A 21,814-nucleotide genomic window follows, 5' to 3' on the forward strand; every position below is an offset into this window, starting at 1 on the left:
AAATGCAGCATTCACGGCCACCTCTGGGGGAAATGCAGCATTCACGGCCACCTCTGGGGGAAATGCAGCATTCACGGCCACCTCTGGGGGAAATGCAGCATTCACGGCCACCTCTGGGGGAAATGCAGCATTCACGGCCACCTCTGGGGGAAATGCAGCATTCACGGCCACCTCTGGGGGAAATGCAGCATTCACGGCCACCTCTGGGGGAAATGCAGCATTCACGGCCACCTCTGGGGGAAATGCAGCATTCACGGCCACCTCTGGGGGAAATGCAGCATTCACGGGCGCCTCAGGATAGGTGGCAGAAGAGGTGGACCCGTTCTTCCTCCTCCCTCTCTCCGAAGGGGTCATCGGAGGACTGGGGACCTGGCAGTTTGTGAGGTAAATGGGAGGTGGGCCAAGAGGCGGAAGACCACCCTCTTCCCCACGGTTGTATACAAACCCCACAAACTGCCAGAAAGACAGTATCCCCAACATTTCCATCTCCCAGGCGCTGACAGGCTCGTTCAGGCCACTGTTAAAAATGTCTTTAAGCGCAGAGTTGTTAAGGTCGAGCCCCTCCGCAGTGATGATGAACTGGTGGGCAAACTCTTTTACTGTGGAGCCCCCTTGGCGAAGAGAAAAGAGCTTGCCATAGCGTTCCATCGTCTGACGAGTGGAGGGGCAAGGGCTGGGAGATGGAAACAAGAAGATGCCCATTCTCTGCTGAGTCCTCTGATGGCTGTTTCGTTCTGTCAGGTGTGGTGGAGGTGAAAGGAGCGAGGACTCAGGTGCAGAGATAATGGGTACTTTAATGATAATAACAAAACAAAAATACAAACAAAACTACCCCGTAGGGGAAAACAAATGACTTGACTGACTTGAAACAAGGGGAAACACACCAGGTACGTGCAACAACGAAACAGCACAGGACTGCAAACACAGGGAGAATAAATAGGGAGACCAAACAAAGGAGGTAACGAGGGAGGACAGGTGGGGCAAATGAATCAATCAGGTAATGAGGGAGGACAGGTGGGGCAAACAAATCAATAATCAGGTAACAAGATGGGAGGGGCTAGACAATCAACAGGAGAGCACATGGCACAAGGAAACATGCATGACAAGCCATGTGCTCACACCAAACGTGACCTGAACACAAGCACATGGCCAGTAAAACCAATCACCAGCCATGTGCTCACACAAAACTAGACATGAACACGCAGCTAATGAAAACACTCAGAAACCACGTGTTCACACAAAACATGACAACATGAAAGCACACAGCTAGTGTAAAACACAAGCTGTGTGCTACACAGCACAAGACATGAAAGCACATGAAACAAGGCACAGACAAGATAAAACAGGTGTGTCAGGGCTCTGTCACAAAACCAAGAAATAGACTAGACAGAAGTGACAGAACCCCGACAAATGGACCATGTCACAAAGCTCGAATCATTTCAAATTGGTTTCTTGAACATGACAATGAGTTCACTGTACTAAAATGGCCCCTACAGTCACCAGATCTCAACCCAATAGAGCATCTTTGGGATGTGGTGGAACGGGAGCTTCGTGCCTTTGATGTCCATCCCACAAATCTCCATCAACTGCAAGATGCTATCCTATCAATATGGGCCAACATTTCTAAAGAATGCTTTCAGCACCTTTTTTAATCAATGCCACGTAGAATTAAGGCAGTTCTGAAGGCGAAAGGGGGTCAAACACAGTAGTATGGTGTTCCCAATAATCCTTTAGGTGAGTGTATATATATATAATATATATATTGGAAAGTGTATTATTTCTTTTCCTTTGAATTTTGTAGTAAAACATGACATTTCTTTACAGTTTTTGTAGGATTCACCATGTCAAATCTCAATATCATAATCACTAATGACATTTGTGGTTATAAGATTCATAAATTAGGTCAAAATGAAGAAAGTTACAGGATGGAAATGATCTTATCTTAAATAAGATTTTACTATGGAGGTTATGGGTTTGGATAGTCTTGAATGCAGTTTCATAGGAATAATCCAAAATATGGTCAAATGTTTTTGCTAGGTGGTATTTTGGTCCATTACTTTTTTTCTTTTTAAAAAATACATTAAAAGCAGATAAAAAGGATTTGCAATGTCAAAATTCATTCTATTTCATGCAAGAATAATTTTACCACTTTATAATCATATTTTACTGAGAATTTATGCTGGAGCCACACTAAAAGATTTTAAAAATCTGATAAGATTTTCAAAATGTGAGAGACCACAAATATGACGATAAGAAATCCTAGATTTAAGTTTTGTTCCTCTATTGTGTGGAGTGCGGCGATGTGACCAAGCACATTACACACTAACAGATTCCATTCACAGATAACCAGAGTACGGACTGTGAACATGGGAAATCTTGCAAAATCTCCTGCATCAAACGTGATTTAAAAGTAAACAAACATGGTGACAACTGGCAAGAAGAAATGGCGCGTATAGTGTAAGGACTGCATTTTACAGAAAATGTGTGAGTGTGAGTGTGTGTGTGTGGGGGTGGGTGGGTCACAATCTGATAAAATAATGTGTAGAACCATCAAGATAATCAAGACTTTACCTAGGATTGTCGGAAGGGGAAATATCGTTCCAAAATCACTCCAAATATCTTGTACCAAGGGGGGTGGGACTTAATAAAAGGTCAATTGTTCCAACTGTTTTTTGATGTTGTTATTTGCCAAGTTGGATTCAGACCTGGGTCTCCTGAATGTACACCACAGTTCAACATCCCGCTAGGCCCGGTCTCTGACAAATCCCAATTCAAATTTTTAGTAAAGTGTATAGGATATTATATGGCATTACTCTTATTTCATCACCATAACAACGTCATAGTGTTGTTATACAACATTGATAGAGTAAAACAGTGTCCAACTAGTTTTAAATGACAGCGCAGATGGTCACATTTCACTACTTCGTGTATATGTGAGGCTGTTGAGTCAGTGAGGCAGATGAAAAGTTTCCAACCACTCTGTCCAAATCTGTGGAGAATGACTTAACACGATGTGTGCGTTCACATTGGCATGAGAAAGAATCGATGAGTAATGCTCATGCTGAGGAGACTCAGAGTCCTCGGCTCCACTGTTTTGATGTTTCCCTTTAAACCTCTGGTGTCATTTTTGACCGAAATTTTTTATTGGTATAAAACTTGCTAAAGGTTTTGGCACTTGCTATGTGAACACCAAAAAAAAAAAAAAAATGGACATGAGTCAAAAAGGTTAAATGGTCCTGAAAAAAAAAAAAATCACACTTGTGTTCCTCGCGGTCAAAAATGATTTGAAATTAATGGGAGATTACTGGAAATTTTTGGTACTGTGCTCAAACAAAAATCTTACTTTTTTTGAGATATCAAGCCAATTTGGAACACAACTTGTTTAGATTAATGGCTTTTTTCTTGCAGTTTCAGAGTAAAATGTGTTTTTGAAAATATATATTTCATATAAAAAATTTAAATAGTATTTTTGTGAAATTTTCATAACAATAAACGTAAAATTGTGTAACGTTCACTTTTTAAAACTTTTTCACTTCAGCAATAATTTGTCAATTGTCGCTCAATGACTGACAACATGGTTACAGACCCAGGAACGGACATGACTATGAGCAAGAACACGGCACATGAGACAACCACAACAGCAGCTGGACACTCTCTTCAAGTGTGCACCTGTGGCTGGGCGAAAAAAACATCATACAGGGGGTTGAGGACCCACCAAGGAAAGAGAGGGTGCTTGAGAGAGCAGAAACAAGGGCCTCGCATTGACCAGTACTTCTTACGAAGCAAACAGTCAAATCAGTCGATTGAAGCACAGCGACGGGATAAAAACCAAAGTTCGCAGAGCATCAGCACCTTTGTCACTGAGGATGATAAAACAAGCAAAGAAATGCTGGTGGAGGAACCCACTCAACCACAGAGACCTCCCAAGGAGGAAAAGATCAAAGGGCACAAACCGAGTGTGAAGTGGCCCAAAGCTGTTGAAAAGAGAGAGTGGGAAATAGTCAACAACGACCTGACAAGAATCCTGGAGCAACAAGTGGGCACAGCAGAAAAAAAGCTGGAAAGGATGGGTGACATCATCTACCACTATGGAGAGGAGCACTTTGGAGTAAACACAAGGAGAAGTGACAAAGCAATACCAACACCAGCCAAATCCAGGAGGCAGCAAGAGATCGAAATGCTGGTCAGAGAGAGAAGGCAGCTGAGAAAGCAGTGGAAGAAGGCCTCTGATGCAGAGAGAGAGAGTCTCATGCTACTCCAGGGGGACATCAAGTGTCGGTTGGCAACCTTGCGAAGAGCAGAGAACCTGAGGAAACTTCGCAAGAAGAAGGAACACACAAGAACTAGGTTCTACAAAAACCCCTTCAAGTTCGTTAAAGATCTCTTCGCTAAGGAAAAAAGCGGAATTCTGAAAATTCCGAAGCAGGAACTGGAAGAACATCTAGAAAAGGTCAACCATGACCCAAAAAGGCATGAACAAATAGTTATCCCACATGACATCCCACCTATTCAACCTCCCGAATTCAATCTGGAGACTGGCCCTCCAAAATGGAAGGAAGTAGAGAGTACAGTATGGCGTGCAAGATCAGCATCAGCCCCCGGGCCGAATGGAGTACCGTATAAGCTCTACAAGAACGCACCAGATGTTCTACGCTATCTTTGGAGGCTCATGAGGATAGTGTGGCAGAAGGAAATAATACCTAAGGTGTGGCGAAGGGCTGGAGGGGTGCTGATTCCCAAGGAGAAGGATGCGACAGACATTAGTCAATTCCGGCCAATCTGCCTTCTCAACGTTGAGGGAAAAATCTTTTTCAGCGTGATAGCACGGAGGTTGTCTACCTACTTGGAGAAGAACAAGTACATTGACACATCCGTACAGAAGGCCGGCATTCCTGGGTTCTCTGGTTGCTTGGAGCATACCAGCATGATCTGGCACCAGATCCAAGCGGCGAAGAGAGACAAGAGAGATATCCATGTCATCTTCCTTGACCTGGCCAATGCCTTTGGATCAGTTCCCCATAACCTCCTCTGGGAATCCTTCAAATTCTTCCACGTTCCATCATCCGTCGCTAGTCTAGTAAAAGCCTACTTCGAAGACCTGCAACTATGCTTTACAACAGCCGACTTTACAACATCATGGCAGCGCGTGGAAGTAGGCATCATGGCAGGCTGTACAATCTCACCCCTGGCCTTCACAATGGCCATGGAGGTCATCATCAGGGCCTCAAGATGGGTGGTGGGGGGGGGGAGCGAACTAAGAACGGGATTCGCCTTCCACCTATCCGAGCATACATGGATGACATGACCACCGTGACCACTACTGCAGCATGTGCCAGGCGGCTACTTGGAAAACTGCAGGAGAACATCAAGTGGGCCCGGATGAAAATCAAACCAAACAAGTCACGAAGCATCTCAATAGTTAAGGGACAGCTTAAAGATGTGAAGTTCTGCATTGGTGATGACCCAATACCAACAGTGTCTGAGCAACCTGTCAAAAGCCTGGGTAGATGGTACAATGCAAGCCTCAGGGACAAAGACCAAGTGCAGCAAGTAAGGCAGGACATTACCAACAGTCTAGAAAACATCAACAATACCCTTCTGTCAGGGAAGCTCAAGCTCTGGTGCCTGCAATTTGGACTTCTCCCTCGGGTAATGTGGCCACTCACTATTTACGAGCTCCCAATAACAACTGTGGAGAAGATGGAGCGAACCATGACTTCATACGTGAAGAAATGGCTCGGCGTCCCACGATGTCTGACTAACATTAGCCTCTACGGCAAAGGGGTCCTTGAACTTCCTATCACGAGCCTCACCGAAGAGTACAAGTGTTCTAAAGTGAGACTCCAGATGACTTTGAAGGACTCCAGAGACCAGACCATCAGCAATGCCGTTCCATCTCTGTTAACTGGACGGAAATGGACACCATCCGACGCAGTGCAGCAAGCTACATCAGCCCTGAGGCACAGCGACATTGTAGGGCACGTCCAGTTGGGAAGAGGAGGCCTTGGCCTTACGGCAAGCAAGCCAACTTGGCGTAAGGCCTCAACATCAGAGAGGAGGAAAATGGTGGTCGAGGAGGTGCGCCGTCAGGAGGAGGCGGTAAGAAGTGCAAAGGCTGTCTCTCTTGCCAAGCAGGGACAATGGATGAGGTGGGAAGGCCTGGAGAGGAGAAAGCTTAGCTGGAGGGAGCTCTGGGAAATGGAGGCAAGCAACATCAGCTTCATCATCAGAGCCACCTATGATGTGCTCCCATCTCCAAAAAACCTCCACCAGTGGTATGGCGAGGACCCAACCTGTGCCCTCTGCCCAACTCCAGCGACTCTTAAGCACATCTTGGTCGGTTGTAAGACCAGCCTCACACAAGGTCGCTACACCTGGAGACACAACCAGGTCCTCAAGAGTCTGGCAGCAGCTCTTGAGAGCCAGAGGAATACCACCAACTCCTTGCCCCTGAGAGCAATCAAGTCCATCACGGCCCCAACCTTCATCCGAGAGGGACAGAAAAAGTCCAACCATCCCCCTACCAAACCAGAAGCTGGACAGCTAGCCATGGCCCGTGACTGGAAGATGCTAGTCGATATAGGCCAGCAACTAATCTTTCCACCTGAGATTGCGGTCACCACTCTTAGACCAGATTTGGTTCTCTGGTCCCCTTCATTGACGTCTGTGTACATCACTGAGCTCACAGTCCCATGGGAGAATTCAACGGATGAGGCCTATGAACGCAAGAAACTGCGCTATACAGAACTGGCAGCAGACGCTCATCAACGAGGATGGAAAGCGAATGTCTATCCGGTTGAAGTGGGATGCAGAGGTTTTGTGGCTTCTTCTACCATCAGACTGCTGAAAGACCTTGGCATCCGTGGACAGGCTCTGCGACAAACAATTAGATCAATCTCTGAAGCGGCCGAAAGAAGCAGCCAGTGGATATGGATTAAGAGGAAGGACCCTTGTTGGGCTCAAGGAGCATCAACATGACCCACTCACTAATCCCCCACCCTATAACCCACTTGAGAACCCATGTCACAACCCTCCATGAGGAGGCTGAACAAGGTATGCGGTCAGCCTTAGGCTTGACTCAGGGAAGAGGACGCCTCCTGCCTTGCATAGTCCCATGGGCAGCGCCATGTAACAAACCAGGCAATTTTCATGATTGGGCATGGGACACAAGCTCAGGTTTGATCACCCTGTAGCTGGCCACCTTTGATGAGGGTGTCTAGTGTTGAAAGGCCGAAACACCCCCTGATTCAAAGGTACATTACTGATGATGTGTCCCGAAATGTACATCTTTCCCATGACAGAGGTACAGCTCCCACGCCACTCTCAACATCAAGGCAAATCTCATGTGCATATCATCCATTGGCACAATGGACAGTTTACCATCACGTCCCGTGTTTAGTCTCCGCTCTAAAAGCATTCAAAATGTATGACAATTTAAGTTTACAGTTCATAGTAAGGTCTATGCTCAAAAAGTGAATAAATGAATTATAACTACAGCATAAATATAATTTAGTACCCTAAAAAATACTAAATATAAAATAAAAAACATTATCAAACTAAAATATATTACATTCATTTCATTGAAATAAAACAAAATTGTTTGGTCATTTTTGACAGCGACGCGAAGAGCATCAGAGGGTTAAGCATCAGATCAGTGCACAAGTGACCTATGATTCTTTAACACAAAGAGTCTGACCACACCAGCTCTGAAGTTGGCTATCCGACAGCAGCAGTATTTTGAAGAATGAAGGGTCGTGTTTACACTTAGACACATCATTTTTATGCTAAATCATGACTCAGGTGTGCGTCAGTCCCGGACTGGCTCGGTCGCACGGATGAGCTATTCCTTCGCCAGTCCTGCCAGGATGACTGTTAACTTGTGAATTTGCGACTGACAGGAAGAGGAAATCAGAATTACTTACTAAATGAACAGGAAAAGAGTCAGATAAAGGACAAATGAGACAGAGAGAGGAAGAGTGAAACGAACAGGACAGAGAACAAAGACAGTGAAGGTTGAATAACGACAGGAAGGGTTAGTCACTTTACAAGAAAATAATATTTTACGGGAATTATCTGGGGTGGGCCAAATTATTAAAGCCTCGGTTTAAGCCTCCTCTACATGAAAAGCTCACCCAGGCCAGCAGACATTATATGCCCTTGACCCGCCAGGTACATTTCTGCACTTGCTTGATTCACCTAGTCACCCCATCAAACACTCACACAGCTGACAGTTCCCACAATACACCCAGACCATTTGAACAGAAAGCCAAATCTATTTTCCCATGCACTGCTAGTCAGAGAACATCACCCTATTCAGTTTCCTCATCTTTGAGCTCATAAAATAAGAAATGTGTTTTCTCAGAACCGTCTGTGTTGATCTACCAATTATCAGGAAAAGTAATCTGTGAGGTCAGATATTCCTTGGAATGGCAGAATGTACTTCATAAAAAAAAATCTGATCGGAGTCTGACCTCTTTTTGCATGGCAAGATGACTTTGAAATGCAGGTGTAAATGAAACTTTTTCATCTAATCCTGTCCATCATGACAAGGAAATGCTAGCAGAAATAGCTCATGCCAGGAGCAATTATCCCACCATCATCCCTCCACCACTACAACTTCACCTTTATTTCTAATATTGTGCAATGCTACTAATGTGCAAATATAATTTACATAGAAAGGTGAAAAGAATGACGATGAATTCCTTTAAAACTCACAGCTAGTGATGCACCAAAATGAATGTTACAGTAACACTGAAGTTTTTATTTAGCCAAAAACCAAAACAGAAAATAGAAGAATCAGTGGTGAAGTGCATCCACACTGATGACATGTGCCTATTAGCAAAGAATCTAGTTAAAGTAGACATGAAACATACATTTTTTAAATACAAATTGATGGATGGCACATGGACTTAAAAAAAAAAGACTGAGAAAACTACTAAAACAGCTGTATTACGCATGCCAGGCCAGTAGTTGGCGAAGTCACTTTGTAAAGAAACACTATGCGCCTATCGACTGAACACATATGGCAATCAACTGGCTCAAACAATGTATACTTGTAGGTTACAGTTTGACAAGAGTTTACAGTGTGACAAAAGCACTTATTGCGAGTGTACACAAATATAAGTAAACAATTTGCAGGTTTAATTATCTGTATGAACAAAATGACGGCGTATGTTTCCACAGTTCGATCGCGCCTCTCTCTCTCTCTCGCGCGCGCACACACACACACACACACACAGGAAATGCTCCCTGGTTTTTCATTCCAAACTTATTATTCGACCGTTGTGGTGGTTTAATTTTTTTGCTGAGTTGTGACTTTATCTGTAGTAAATTGCCAATCAAGTTAGCAAAGTTTCACAAGCAAGCACTGGATTCATGGAAATTGGCTTTTAAGCATGATTTTTTTACCGCATAAATGTATTGTATGGAATAATCAATGTTTTGTATAAAAATAGGACCATATTTAACAAAGAATGTGTTGAAAAAAATGTAATATATTGTAATATATAATATATTTTTAAAAAAATTGATTAGTTATGAAAAATTAATGAAGGAAAACAATATAGAACGCATATAGAGTTTTTGAGGATAATTTAAGGTATATCACCATTTTCACAAATTCTCATTTTCAAATGTTTACACAGAGACGATAACGGTATCGTTTTCAAAATCTTGTGTTTTCAGGCCCCCAAAACACAATTGTCGTGTCACTGAATGGCCAAAATGCATTAAAAAAGCGTTCCGTTTTTGATTGAAAAAACAAAGAGAAAAAGTCTGATACTGCTTTTTTGTTGAGTAAGTGCGGGTTGACTTTGGACCTTGAAGAAATTTTTTTACAAAATAGAATGAAAGGGGAGTACAGTCTTTAAATAGAGGGTTAATAATACGGTAATTCAAAACGGGTGAAAAGACAAGAAAGGATGGCATTTTTCCAAAAAAGCCAAAAGTGAGAAGAAAAAAAATTGAGTGAACAGGTCAAACGGAAAGGCGTAACACAAAGCTCAGCAATGTGAACAGCACTGATTTATGCTGAAAACACCACCAACCTGAGTGCTCGCACACAACCTTTTACTGGAGCTTAGCGGCAGATTGCACCAGATGTATCTGGACTGATGATTTGATTCAGATATCACGAATGCAGAAAAACATCTCAAGTCAAAGCAAGGCTGTAGGTGCAATATCTGCCTGATGTCTGGAGGATTACTATAGTTTTACTAAGCAGAAGTGAGAGATGCATGGTTTTCCTCTAGTGTTTGGCAATCGAGATTCAGGCGAAGGGAGAAAAAAAAAGCTGCAGCTTTGATGTTGAATGTTCCTGTTTTCACAAACAACTTTCAAAAGCTTGTCTATATTTGCTTGAAGCCATGAGTAATTGCTAGAGAAATAAATGAGCCAGACAGCAGTTGCGAGAATCCATGTATATATATGTTTGTTACTTTTTATGCAGAACCTCTATGTAAATCAAAAATCTCCAACCTGTTTAAACATTTTCATATTACTCTTAGGTTCAGACACCTGCAAGATGTATCAAGAGGACAAGCTAATGAGTTGTTCCTCTCTCTTTTAAAACTACACAATAAAAACAGGGTGTTCACTTTGTGTTGATGAATAATTTCTTCCTGTATGAATCAGTCTGAATAACACTTCAGTTTGTTGCTCTCCATGCGGTTCTGAGTTGGTTTAAAGCTGGCTGATGTGTGCAGATCCGGCTGTAATGTTTCACTTTGTGGTTACACCGCACCTTCAAGTAAGTCATTAATGAAGGCAGTGAAACAGTGGGGTTATGTGTGATTCATGAAACAGATGAACAGCACGTAATATAGAGCATGATGAATCAATAAAACAAGCAGAAAATCCTTGAAGGTTTCTTCAGAAAATCCAACATCATGACTTATTCATTCATACATTTTATCAAGTTTATTCTTTCTAAGAAATAATAAAAAACAATAACAAATAATATGGAAAGCCATTTCACCAAATATGAAAAAAATCTTGCTTTGTTTAATGAAGGTTCTGACTTTAAATGGGAAACAAAAAAGTAATTATGAGATTAAAAAAAAGGTCAGAATTATGACAAAATGTTTTGGGTTTTTTTCATTATGACTTCATGTCATAATCATTACATAATCATGCCGAAATTCGACTTATTTAGACCGCTATCGGAATATGGATATTTTTTCTTAAAGTCATACACCTAGGATGGCTCAAGGGTGAGAAAATTATGGGATCATTTAGATTTTTGGGCGAACTAACCCTTTAAGAGTTTCTTCATTAAGATTAGGACAGTTGTACCCTGATATTTCTGACTTTATGTCTGCAAAAAACAAATGTCAAAATGAATTATAATTCATGCATATCCAAGCCACTGCATCTATGAATTGCATTTTTAATGCATTTCTGGATAAATTAATAGATTTATAGATCTTCCAAATATGAATTGTTTATATATTGACGTTTATGGCCTTGATAAATGTATATGTACACGCAAACACCCACAGCACTTTAAAAGAGCTGTCATAAGAGACTGAAGATATAGAGACAGTGATGTGTAACTGATAGATGGAGAGATGGATGGATGGATGGATGGATAAATGTTTTACAGCGACTTCAACATCAAGATGGTACAGCATTGAGACAGTGATGGAAGAACGGAACATGATATAAAGTTAGACATTACTCAGGAGGATGAATTACAGCATCAAAGGTATGTGAACAGAAGAGAGAAGAGAGAGCGAGAGGGAGAGAAGTATAGGGTGTGTCAAAAGATAATTTAATAGATGAAACAAGACTAGAAGACGTCTGATGTTAGTTCCAACCGAGAGCACGTTTCCACTCTGTATGCCACCAGTGTCTCTCCCTCTCTTTTAATTCTCCTTCAATCCCTCCATCTTTACCCACCACATGCTAGTCAGAGATTAGCCTGCTGTTTACAGAAATATGAGTGTCAAGACAAAAAGGTTTAAAAGATGCATGAAAAACATTTCATTGTGAGCTCAAACACACACGCTCATAAGTTTTTTTCTTCACGTTCATGAAGAAAAAAATGCAATGGAAACGATTTATAGTTCTTTCTTTGTATTTAAATAGAGCCAAATGTTCCCAAGTGATGCCCCAGCTAAGATTTCTTCGGTAATTTCTCCACAAACAAACTCATAATAAAACCCTCATAGCTCAGATCAATGCTTTCAACTTCCTCAGAGATGTTTGCTGAGCGTGTCTGCCTACACACACACACACACACATTCCTTTGTACCCCTCTTGGCACTTGGTCCCCTCCCTTGGTGACACAGCACAATTCATTTCACTTTTCATTGTGCCTTTATTCACGAGTCCCAAAACCCCTTTTAAACAAAGAGAGGAGAAACAGAAGATGGAATAGGGGGATGGGTAAATTTCCAGTTTCTTGGTGCATTCATTAGCATCTCTTCATAGCTTTTGTGCATACTCTGCATTTTATTTTGCCTCTTCAGAAAATACAACAGGCAATTTAAATGTGCTTTATTGCCATGACGGGCATTGTGGTGTATTTCTAATGTTTACAATGAATCTAGAACAGATATAGCACAGTATAAAGTCGCTCTCCTGATGCTGATCCGTCCACAAGGTCTCACACTGGGCAGAAGTCTCCTCTGGTGCAGAAGGTGCAACTACCCCACCTGACCTCATAAGAAAACTCTTTTACAAGGTGGTGATTTTGTATGACTTTGTATGGAAATGTAAGATTTTTTGGGGGGGAAAGTAACAATGAGGGTCCACCCCGAACCTAGCTGAGGCGTCACCAGATTGCACGAAAATGTATGCATGAAATTGTAAAAATTCATAAGAATTAGCCACCAATTCGCTGAAACATAGCTACGTAAAAAATGCCATGCGGTGTGTTTCATCTACATGGACATCATAGCAAATACTTGCATTGCAACTCAGTGTAGGGCAATTATAGAATTTATTGTGCTTGAATCGCATGGACTGTGGTGAGAGGATCTTTCAATAAAGTGCCGACAGTCGCTAGATCTGACAGTTGCAACTGGATGCCAAATTCCCTTTCAAACACGCTACTCTCAAGTGGTTGTTTAAGACAGCTTAAAAACAAAACCACTGCTATTTAACCCATTTAACCCCACTGTTAACATTGATGATAACCCGAACGTAGGCCTGCCTTTGAGTTTGAAAGGTCTAACCAAAGATGTATTTACACGGAGCTATGAAATACCCATGATATTTATCTTAAGCCTCTTAATGTTGTTTACAATTCCTTGTGCAGATTTGTGTTAAGGTGTCCATATCGTATACTCATCATTGTCATATGTATGAATTGCTTAATTGGTTACATCCTAAACCTAGAAGACAATTCCATTGGTTTTTGTTTATTTTTTAACGTGTTTATTTTGTTTGTCCTTTTTATTTTAATGAAATTTTGATTCCATATAGATCTTCTCACTCACTTAGACATGCGCAATATCCTTTTTTTCTTCCAAATTTTCAGTGTAGTCGGACGTAGGTCATTTCAGTATAAAGCCCCTTTTGACTGGAATAATCTTCCTGTTTCTCTGAGATCTATTACTTCTCTTAATAGCTTTAGGTTATCTTTATTTTCTTATCTTAAAATAACTTGTTCATGTTTTTTTTTTTTTACTTATTACTTGAGATAAATTCGAGGATCTTCTGTTGTTATTATTTGGTTCTATGTTGATATTGTATGATGTTGAGATTCTGCATCGCAACTGTGGTTTGGGGGTGCGGGAAACAGGTTGAGCATTTTCTTCTATTTTGTTCTGTTTATTTTTATTTTTGTTTCGTAAAATTGTTTTGTTTTTTTAGGACCCCCTTGAAAATGAGATGTTACATCTCAAGGGGCTATCCATTCAATAAATTCAAATATAAATAAACAAATGTGTAAGACTAACCTATTGATTTCATGTCAGCATTTTTACATGGCTGATTATAAGTCACATCAACAGAGCTTTTTTAATTCTATTTGTCCCTCTGAAAGATTGTGTCCATCTCAAAAAGTCAAGGATTTTGTTTCATTTTGCCATCCAGTAACAGTTAAACATGTGCTGACTTAGCTGGAAAAACAAAACAATTTGTGACTAAACCGGTTAATGTGGAAGACCATTACAAGCTGTAAATGAGTTCAAACACCAAGAGCAAACAAACATAAATCAGCATAGTAGTAGCTAGGTCTGATAAGAACTTTGCCGAAATACTGGTTTAACACTGACTCGTCAGTTTGGAGTGTTTTCTAGACTGCTCTGCAATTACAGTTAAAAGCAAGATTGCGGTAGCCCATAAATACTACTAACTGACGCTAACTGGGGCCACAGGTGGGTAAATATACCACCATAAATACCCACGGTAGTTTTCAAGCTATTTCATAGTATTTGAATGTTGGCATTAAACCCGGGTTCCAGGTATCATAAATAGGAACCATTTCAATTCGTCGAGTGGGTGTAAATAACAACTTCACAAACAAACAGCACGACTCGATCCGCACCAGACCGAGCGCATTCCCGGTACAGTGGCAGACATCCAAACTCCTCACGTACACACTCCGAGACTCTTGGCCGCCATGCACGAGACAGAGACAGTTAAGTTTACTCGCGCGACGACTTAACACATTTGAGCAGTCTAAAACAACTCACACAGAGTGTAATGTAAAGGCATGCGCTTCCACGCAGCGGTCGAAAAACCACTGACAATCAATCCGATAATCGACAGTGCATTAACTAAAAACGATAAAGTCAAAAGTAACATCTGACAACTTGCAAAACATAAATAAACTACACTTACAACTTGCAAGCAATTATCGGAGTAGGCTGGCTATTTTCTGATCACTCACCTAGAAGTCTGACAGAACGCGAAATCGTCTCCAAATGTAGGAAATCGCCCGATTCTTCTTTTTTAATCCGTGTAGTTCACTTTGGCAGGTTGTTTTTATACTAGTAGGTAAATATAGTCTGGCAAAGCCGTATGACTTTGTGCTTAGAGCCACAAAAGTACCAATGAATAAACAGAATAAAAAAAGCGATTGGCAAAAAGTTTCTGAAAGCAAGCAAGTTGTACGTCCCACGTTTGAAAAGGTTTGCAAGTAGGAATGTTCTGTTAAATCCGACGAGCGCAAGTGACACGGACGTCCTTATTTATTTCTCAATCAGTGCTTCTCTCTCCGCGCGCTCATATAAGCGCTTAGCTTTTAGACCTCTTTCTCTTCCCCTCAGGGCTTGCAAACACGACCAGGTGCTCATTTACATAACTACACTAGCTGCGTCCAATGGCAGCACTCAGTCAGGTGCTTCTTTAAATATTTCATGAGGCAATTGTCCAATCAGGAGCGAGTAAAGCTGGGAACCCGTGACCTGCCAGCGCCGCTGTAAATGATACGCGTAGCCTACCTCTGAGAGACTTTAAAAAAAAAAGTGGTACAGGAACGGAGAGATTTGGAGAATATAGGAAATTTAATATTGTTGGTAAGGAAACAATACAGGATTTACCTTGTTAATCCTTTCTGGTGTCCACCGTAACTCTTGTATTGGCTAAATTTCTAATAACTAAACATTATTTTGGCTTTTCTCCATAGAGTTTGATGTTAGCACCTATAGAAAGTAGGCCTACACCTTTGTAGTGTTAAAAGATCGCATTATTACAGATTAGAACTCAAGCAATATACCATTATGTCCTGAGGCAAGGCAGTAAAGACTTGTGTTAACAGACTAACTGCACTCAGAGGCAATGAGGTTAAATAAGAAAGAAAAGAAAAAGAAATGTCATTAGCTTAGAAAGTTTAAACATGCTAGATTCTGCACATTCACAAATACAGGAGAATGAAATGGGTGTGGTGCTTTATGTCAGCGAAAAGCTAAATTAAAGGTAAATAGGACAGGTAGAGGAGGGTGGGTGAGTGAAAAAGAGTTATTCCACAGCTATGTGTTGCTACTTGCCCCTTCATTGGAAGGAGATGGGAATTGGAAACTTGTTGGCAGTCATTCAATAACACAGATAAATAGTGGACAGAGAAAAATAGCAGTCTACCTAGTGAGTCAATATTGTTTCTCAAATCCTATTGACCGCAGGCATCGTGTATGAGCATGAGCATGTGTGAAGTTATTGCTTTTTATGGCACGGAAAGAATTTGCACAGAGAAGTGAAGTGCATTTGAGTAAAACAGAGAGAGAAAGAGAGATCATTTAACATCAGGTCTGAAACTGTAACAAAGGTGTGTTGAAGGAGAGAATGTGTTTAAAGAGAAAAAAGAGAAGAATTGTAAGAGCTCCAGTTCAAACTTTGTTTGGAAAGCAGCTTGTTCTTTTTGTTCTCTTCGCTTTGAATGAACAATTGTGCATGACCTGGTTTGACTTTGGACATGATTAACTTTAGCTCACACTTTTAATGGTTAAAGACTCAAAGACCCAAATCCCCAGCTTGGTTCTTTCTTTCCCTTACACTTTGTCAGCAGCATGTAATGAAAAATCTATTTTCTGATAGATCTTAATGTGAAGAATTCATACATGCATGTTTTTGTTTAATGTTTTGACCTGTTTAATCAAAATGTCATAACTGGACCTTCTGGTGAAAATGTCTCTCTGGTGAAAATGTCTCTCTGGTGACATATGCAAGACTTTTTCAATCTTTTAGTCCACTTAAACCCGGCCCTGCAGGCTCACGTTCATCTGCCTCCAAACCCAATCCACAACCAATGGATGGAACCAAGACCTTTCCCTACATTTTCAATAATCTACTACACTCAGATATACGTCACAATATTGAAGAAAAGGTCTGTCACTACTTCTGTTTCATTTTGACTTTAAAGTAGGCGTGAAATAGAAAATTCTAAATGTATATTAATGATCTCAATGTGAACAGTGAATACAAAGTCATTACTCAATCATCTGGTGAAACAACAGACTTGTCTCAGGTGATGTATGCCGGACTTCTCCAATCATTTAGTCAGTGTAAACCACGCCCCTTTCTTACAATCGACCATAAGCTCGCATTCAGATCTGCCTTCATCCAATCAACAACCAACCTACATTTTTTTTTTTCGATAATCAATTTCACTCAGATATGTGACGTGGAAGACTTCTGTCTACTTCCATTACATCATTACATCACAATGTCAAATGCTGACTGATTCAGACACTGCACCTCTGTGGTTAGTAAAGTTGGGAGACATTAACTCATATTTCACTTTTAAATTTTATGTTCCAACAAGTAATGCAACTAATCTGTCATGTTTTCTAATGAAAATCAATACTGTAGAGGGCATTTCACCACAATGCAATAAAGCTGAGGGTACGTCCTTGAGCAGAGCTCAGTTTACCGTGCCACAAGAAAAAAAACAGGAACTATAACTTTTGCACTGTGTTAGAAAATTGAATCCATCCTTCACAGGCTTAACTTGTGATATAACCTGATCACTTCTTCTGCTCATTCTACTTTCTTCCCACTTCTCTCTTTCTGTTTTTCACTCCCTCCATTTTTTACCTTTCTCCCGCAGGCCTAGCTTTGTGTGTTGCTCAGCAACCTGAGATCCCCCTGTAATGTTGCAGTGACCTTTGCACATTGTTTTATTTGCTTCCACTACTTGCCCTGGCGTTGTCTCACTCTCTCTTTCATTCATTCTCTTCCTGAAGATTTCCCCTCTGTTACGCTTGTTAAATGACTGTTTTTTTTTAAACAGATATCTTCTACAGCTAAATTTCCATTCTTGTCTCTTGCACTCATTCTCACTCACTTTTTTTTTTTATTCAGCTAAGCATGAAAAGCAGGCCTGATCCTGTGAGGAATTCACTGTGAAGGATGGAGAGGGAAGAGAGAAGTGTGGCTGAAAGGAAAAGGAGGTAAATCTAATCTGAGTGAAAAGTGAAGCTGGTTAGAATGAAAGACATGCAAAGACGAGAGAAGCACTTAAATGTGCCGGATAGTTACAGTTTTAACCCCCTGAGGAACAGCAGCCAGGCATTTTAATACATTTTAATGAAATTAAAAACTGAGGATGTGTGATGCATGTAGAAACATAAGAAAGTTTTACAACATATGAATTATGAATTAAATTAAGAGAATATTTGAAAGTATACTGAACTATGAAACATTATGCCTAAAGCGTTTAGAAATGCATGACATAGGGATGTGCCCGAATGACTTCAAAATGAATAACAAATAATATTTTAGAATAATACAAAAAAAGATTTGTTAGACTGATTCAGACTTAAAGGAGCCGTATGTAAGATTGTGGCCAAAACTGGTACTGCAATCACTTTTAAATGACTGTAGAGCGGTGTATCCCCTCCCCCTCCCCCTGACTCGAGGTTGCCAGATAGACTGCAGGATCCAGCAGGAACGTAGGCTGCTACAAGAAGTGGTAACTAGAGCAGAGCTGGCAACCCGGATGCAGCAACACTACTGACTTCGTGATTGGTAGATAGGTGGAGGGTGGAGCATCAGACCAAAACACAACATGACAACATCAACATCAGTTGAGGGCTGCAACTTCACTTTTTAAATGACAATATCCTGGCCGGACTACTGTTGTCAGTGATATAAGTATTTGTAGTGAACATGATTTCTTAATGTCTAGTGACATATCAGGGCCATTTTATGATTAATTAATTTTTCACATAAATTTTTTTTTTTACCTTTAAAGACTAAAAAAAATCTATAATTATACATATTAACACATGAAATATACAAGTTTGATGGCCTATAAAAAAGGCTTTTAATTTAGTTTGGGAGCATTTCCAGTTTAAGTTGACTGATAATGCAACAGATAAGCCTACTTAAAATTGCTTCGCTGCACAACCTTATAAGACACACTGTACATCATCCAAAATCCATATTGTAATGTTGTACCAACTTACAACAAATAATTTGCATTTATTTCTAGACATATGCACAGACAAAACAGGATGTTTTCTGCAGAAAGGTACAAATGCATGGTATGTGGTTATGGTGTGGACACTACAATAGATTGATTAAAAGCTAGAAATTACTTTAAAACAGCTGCAAAGATGCATAAATGTGCAGGGTCACAGCTTAGAGAGAGAGAGAGAGAGAGATGTATTTTGAATACCAACGTAATATTTTCCATACACAAAGCATAGCATATTTTAATAGTTCACTTTTGGCAATGCCATCTATGATTTATAATGAAATGCTGATTTAAGTGAGGAAGCTCAGAACATATGTACACCCATGAGTCCACATGTATGCACCCCTCCCCACTAACACACACACACACACACACACACACACAGCTGTTGATGGGTAGAGCGGCCTGATCACTCTCACAATGTCAGGCCTGTAGAATGGGGAAGCGACACAAACTGGCATTCCGCTCATTCTCTTACTAAAGCACATAATCTATCCATCTCTCTCCCTCACTCACAATGGATCCCTACGCTACCTCAGTTACCAATGTCACACACATAAATCCTCCCCCACCTCCACACACACTTGAAGAATGGCAGGACACTCTCTGTTCTGTCCTCTCTGGTGTCCTCTTTCAAAATGGCTGGTTTTCTCAGGGGCCCAAGGTTTAGAGAGCTTCTCTAAAGTGCCATAAGAGAGTAAAAAGACAGGGATGATTCAGGGAGGCAGGAGAGAGGGAGAAAGAGAGAGAGAGAGTGTGTGTTTTATGAAATGAGATCAGCCACATGACTGAGGCTCAAAGGAATTTAAGACTTTTGACTTTGTCCTGTGTGTGTCTGTCTGTGTGTATGTGTGGGTCTGTGTGTGTCTGTGTGTGTGTGTGTGTGTGTGTGTGTGTGTGTGTGTGTGTGTGTGTGTGTGTGTGTGTGTGTGTGTGTGTTGTTGAAAGACAATGACAGAGGGAGATTCCTCCTGGTGTTATGTTGTAATCACATCATATTACTGCAAAATATTAGGCATATAGTATGAAAGTCAAATGTTTTTAAAAGTTCTTTTCTTTTAACTTTACCGGTACGAAGTACACCGATCTTGAACTTGACTTAAAGTACAGACGCCATGGTAAAATATTGTCATGGTGCAGTTATGAAAGTAAAGTTGAGTAGAGAATCTTGTGTAGCAGTTTTAATAAATAAAGAGAAGGCAAAGCAAATAAAAATGCAATGTAACAGCATTGCTTAAACAAAGACAATAACCAACAACTCAAGAAAGAAACAGTGAAATATATACCAGAGCAAAGAAGCAACCAAACAAGACACAGGTGAGCATAATCAGTAACCATAGAAACAATCAGTAACTAAGGAAACTCAGGGAAACAGGAACTGAACAGAACACATGCAGAACAAGGAAATACAAACTAAAAGTCCATGAAAACATAACTAAACCAAAACATGACAAATAAGATAAGTACTGATATTAAACATATTGACTCAAATTAAAAGTACAAAACACTCTTGAATGTATTAATCTATAATGCCAATAAAAACAGTAAAATACTGTTACTGTCCATCATTGAACTTCACAAAGCATCTTAAAAATGCAGCAATCATGGTGTGAGACGCTAAAAAACAGCGAAGTGCATGGCAACGGTGCAAGACATCCATCTAGTGCTTACACAGACCAACAAATAAAACAACTGAACAGATGGACCCAAGTTGTGATGGTTTTATGTTGCTGGTGATCACGGTAGAATGACTTTATGTGTGTTAAACATATTGGTTTACACATTAGTTGGAATATACCAACCATTTTAGGTTCGTCCCTTGAGGCTTTTCCAAAAGGTGAAGGTGTCAGAGGTCACAGGGTCAGGTTGCAGCCGTGGGTGGGTGTCTGGGTGGGGGTCAGAAGGGTGTCAGTTCTCTGATCTCTTTTTTGGGTATTGGGAAGTAAAAATGCATCGGTCACAATCGCTCCTGCTCCATCACATACATCACTCACGAGGACGTTCGGTTCAAATCTGCTTCAATGCTTTCATGGATCTTAAGTCTGTCAAATCATCCTGACTGGCTTCTGCGTTAACCATCTTTTCATTCAGGAAGGACAGCAGTGGACCATCACTAGAAAAGAGGCTTTGCTACAGTGTAATGAGTACAAACAGGTTATTACCAGACCCTTAGTCATTTCCTGAGCAGTAATCTCACTTGTTATTTGTTGAGCCTGTCGTTCTTTGTTGTATAAGACATATTCACTGTATCAGATTTACACGCATTACGAGTCTGTATAGCCTTCTTTTGTGCACCTGAATATTAATGCATTGATAAATATTTATGTTTTGTTTTAATTCAGATTTTTCTACATTGTGTGTGTGTTTTTTGTCTTTCTAAGGAAAATCTCCTTGGAAGATTAAAGCAGATGGGTGAGTGTGACCGCAGGTGTTCTTCAGCAGACGGTAATTGCGTTTGTGTCTGTCTGTGTTTTTGTGTCATGTGGTTAGATGTTTTTGCTCTGGTTGACCACTCACATTATATTCTTAAAAGACTCAGGATTTAAAGAAAGAATTCACCCAGAAATTAAAATGATGTCATTATTTCCTCACTGTCATGTCTTTCCAAACATGTACGAGTTTCTTTCTTCTGTAGAAGATAAATGGAGTAAAATTTGAAGAATGTCCTGGTTACATTAATGAGGACAGGAGCTAAAAAACTAAAAAAGGATGCAAAATCATCATAAAAGTATTCCAAGTTTTCTAAAGGTGATAGTTTTTGGATGATAGTGCATAGTGTATTCATGAGAATCATTCTTTTGCATCTGATCTTTGCAATGAATCTTTGGTTCAGTTAGCAAAAAAAAAAAAAAAGTCTAAATGATCTGTCCATGAATCCGATTGATCCGGTACACACGGTCAATTGACTTATTCAATGATCTGATAGCAGCTCACAGAAGGAGAGAATGA

General features: G+C 40.5%; 1 protein-coding gene across 3 annotated transcripts in view; it reads right to left on the bottom strand.

The window, feature by feature from the left end:
* Nucleotides 1-15,199, bottom strand: part of ddr1 (discoidin domain receptor tyrosine kinase 1) — a 49,325-nt gene extending 34,126 nt beyond the window's left edge. For 2 of the 3 annotated variants that reach the window (XM_056232576.1, XM_056232575.1), the window contains exon 1: nt 14,840-15,198. The gene's annotated coding sequence lies outside the window, so the exon portion shown is untranslated. Of the gene's footprint in view, nt 1-14,839 lie in introns of all 3 variants that reach the window. The other variant, XM_056232577.1, reaches the window with a different exon arrangement.
* Nucleotides 15,200-21,814: the final 6,615 nt, after the last annotated feature.

The sequence above is a fragment of the Rhinichthys klamathensis genome, unplaced genomic scaffold, assembly GCF_029890125.1.
Source record: "Rhinichthys klamathensis goyatoka isolate OS25496 unplaced genomic scaffold, OSU_Roscu_1.1 h1tg000349l_1, whole genome shotgun sequence".
NCBI classification, from domain to species: Eukaryota; Metazoa; Chordata; class Actinopteri; order Cypriniformes; family Leuciscidae; genus Rhinichthys; species Rhinichthys klamathensis.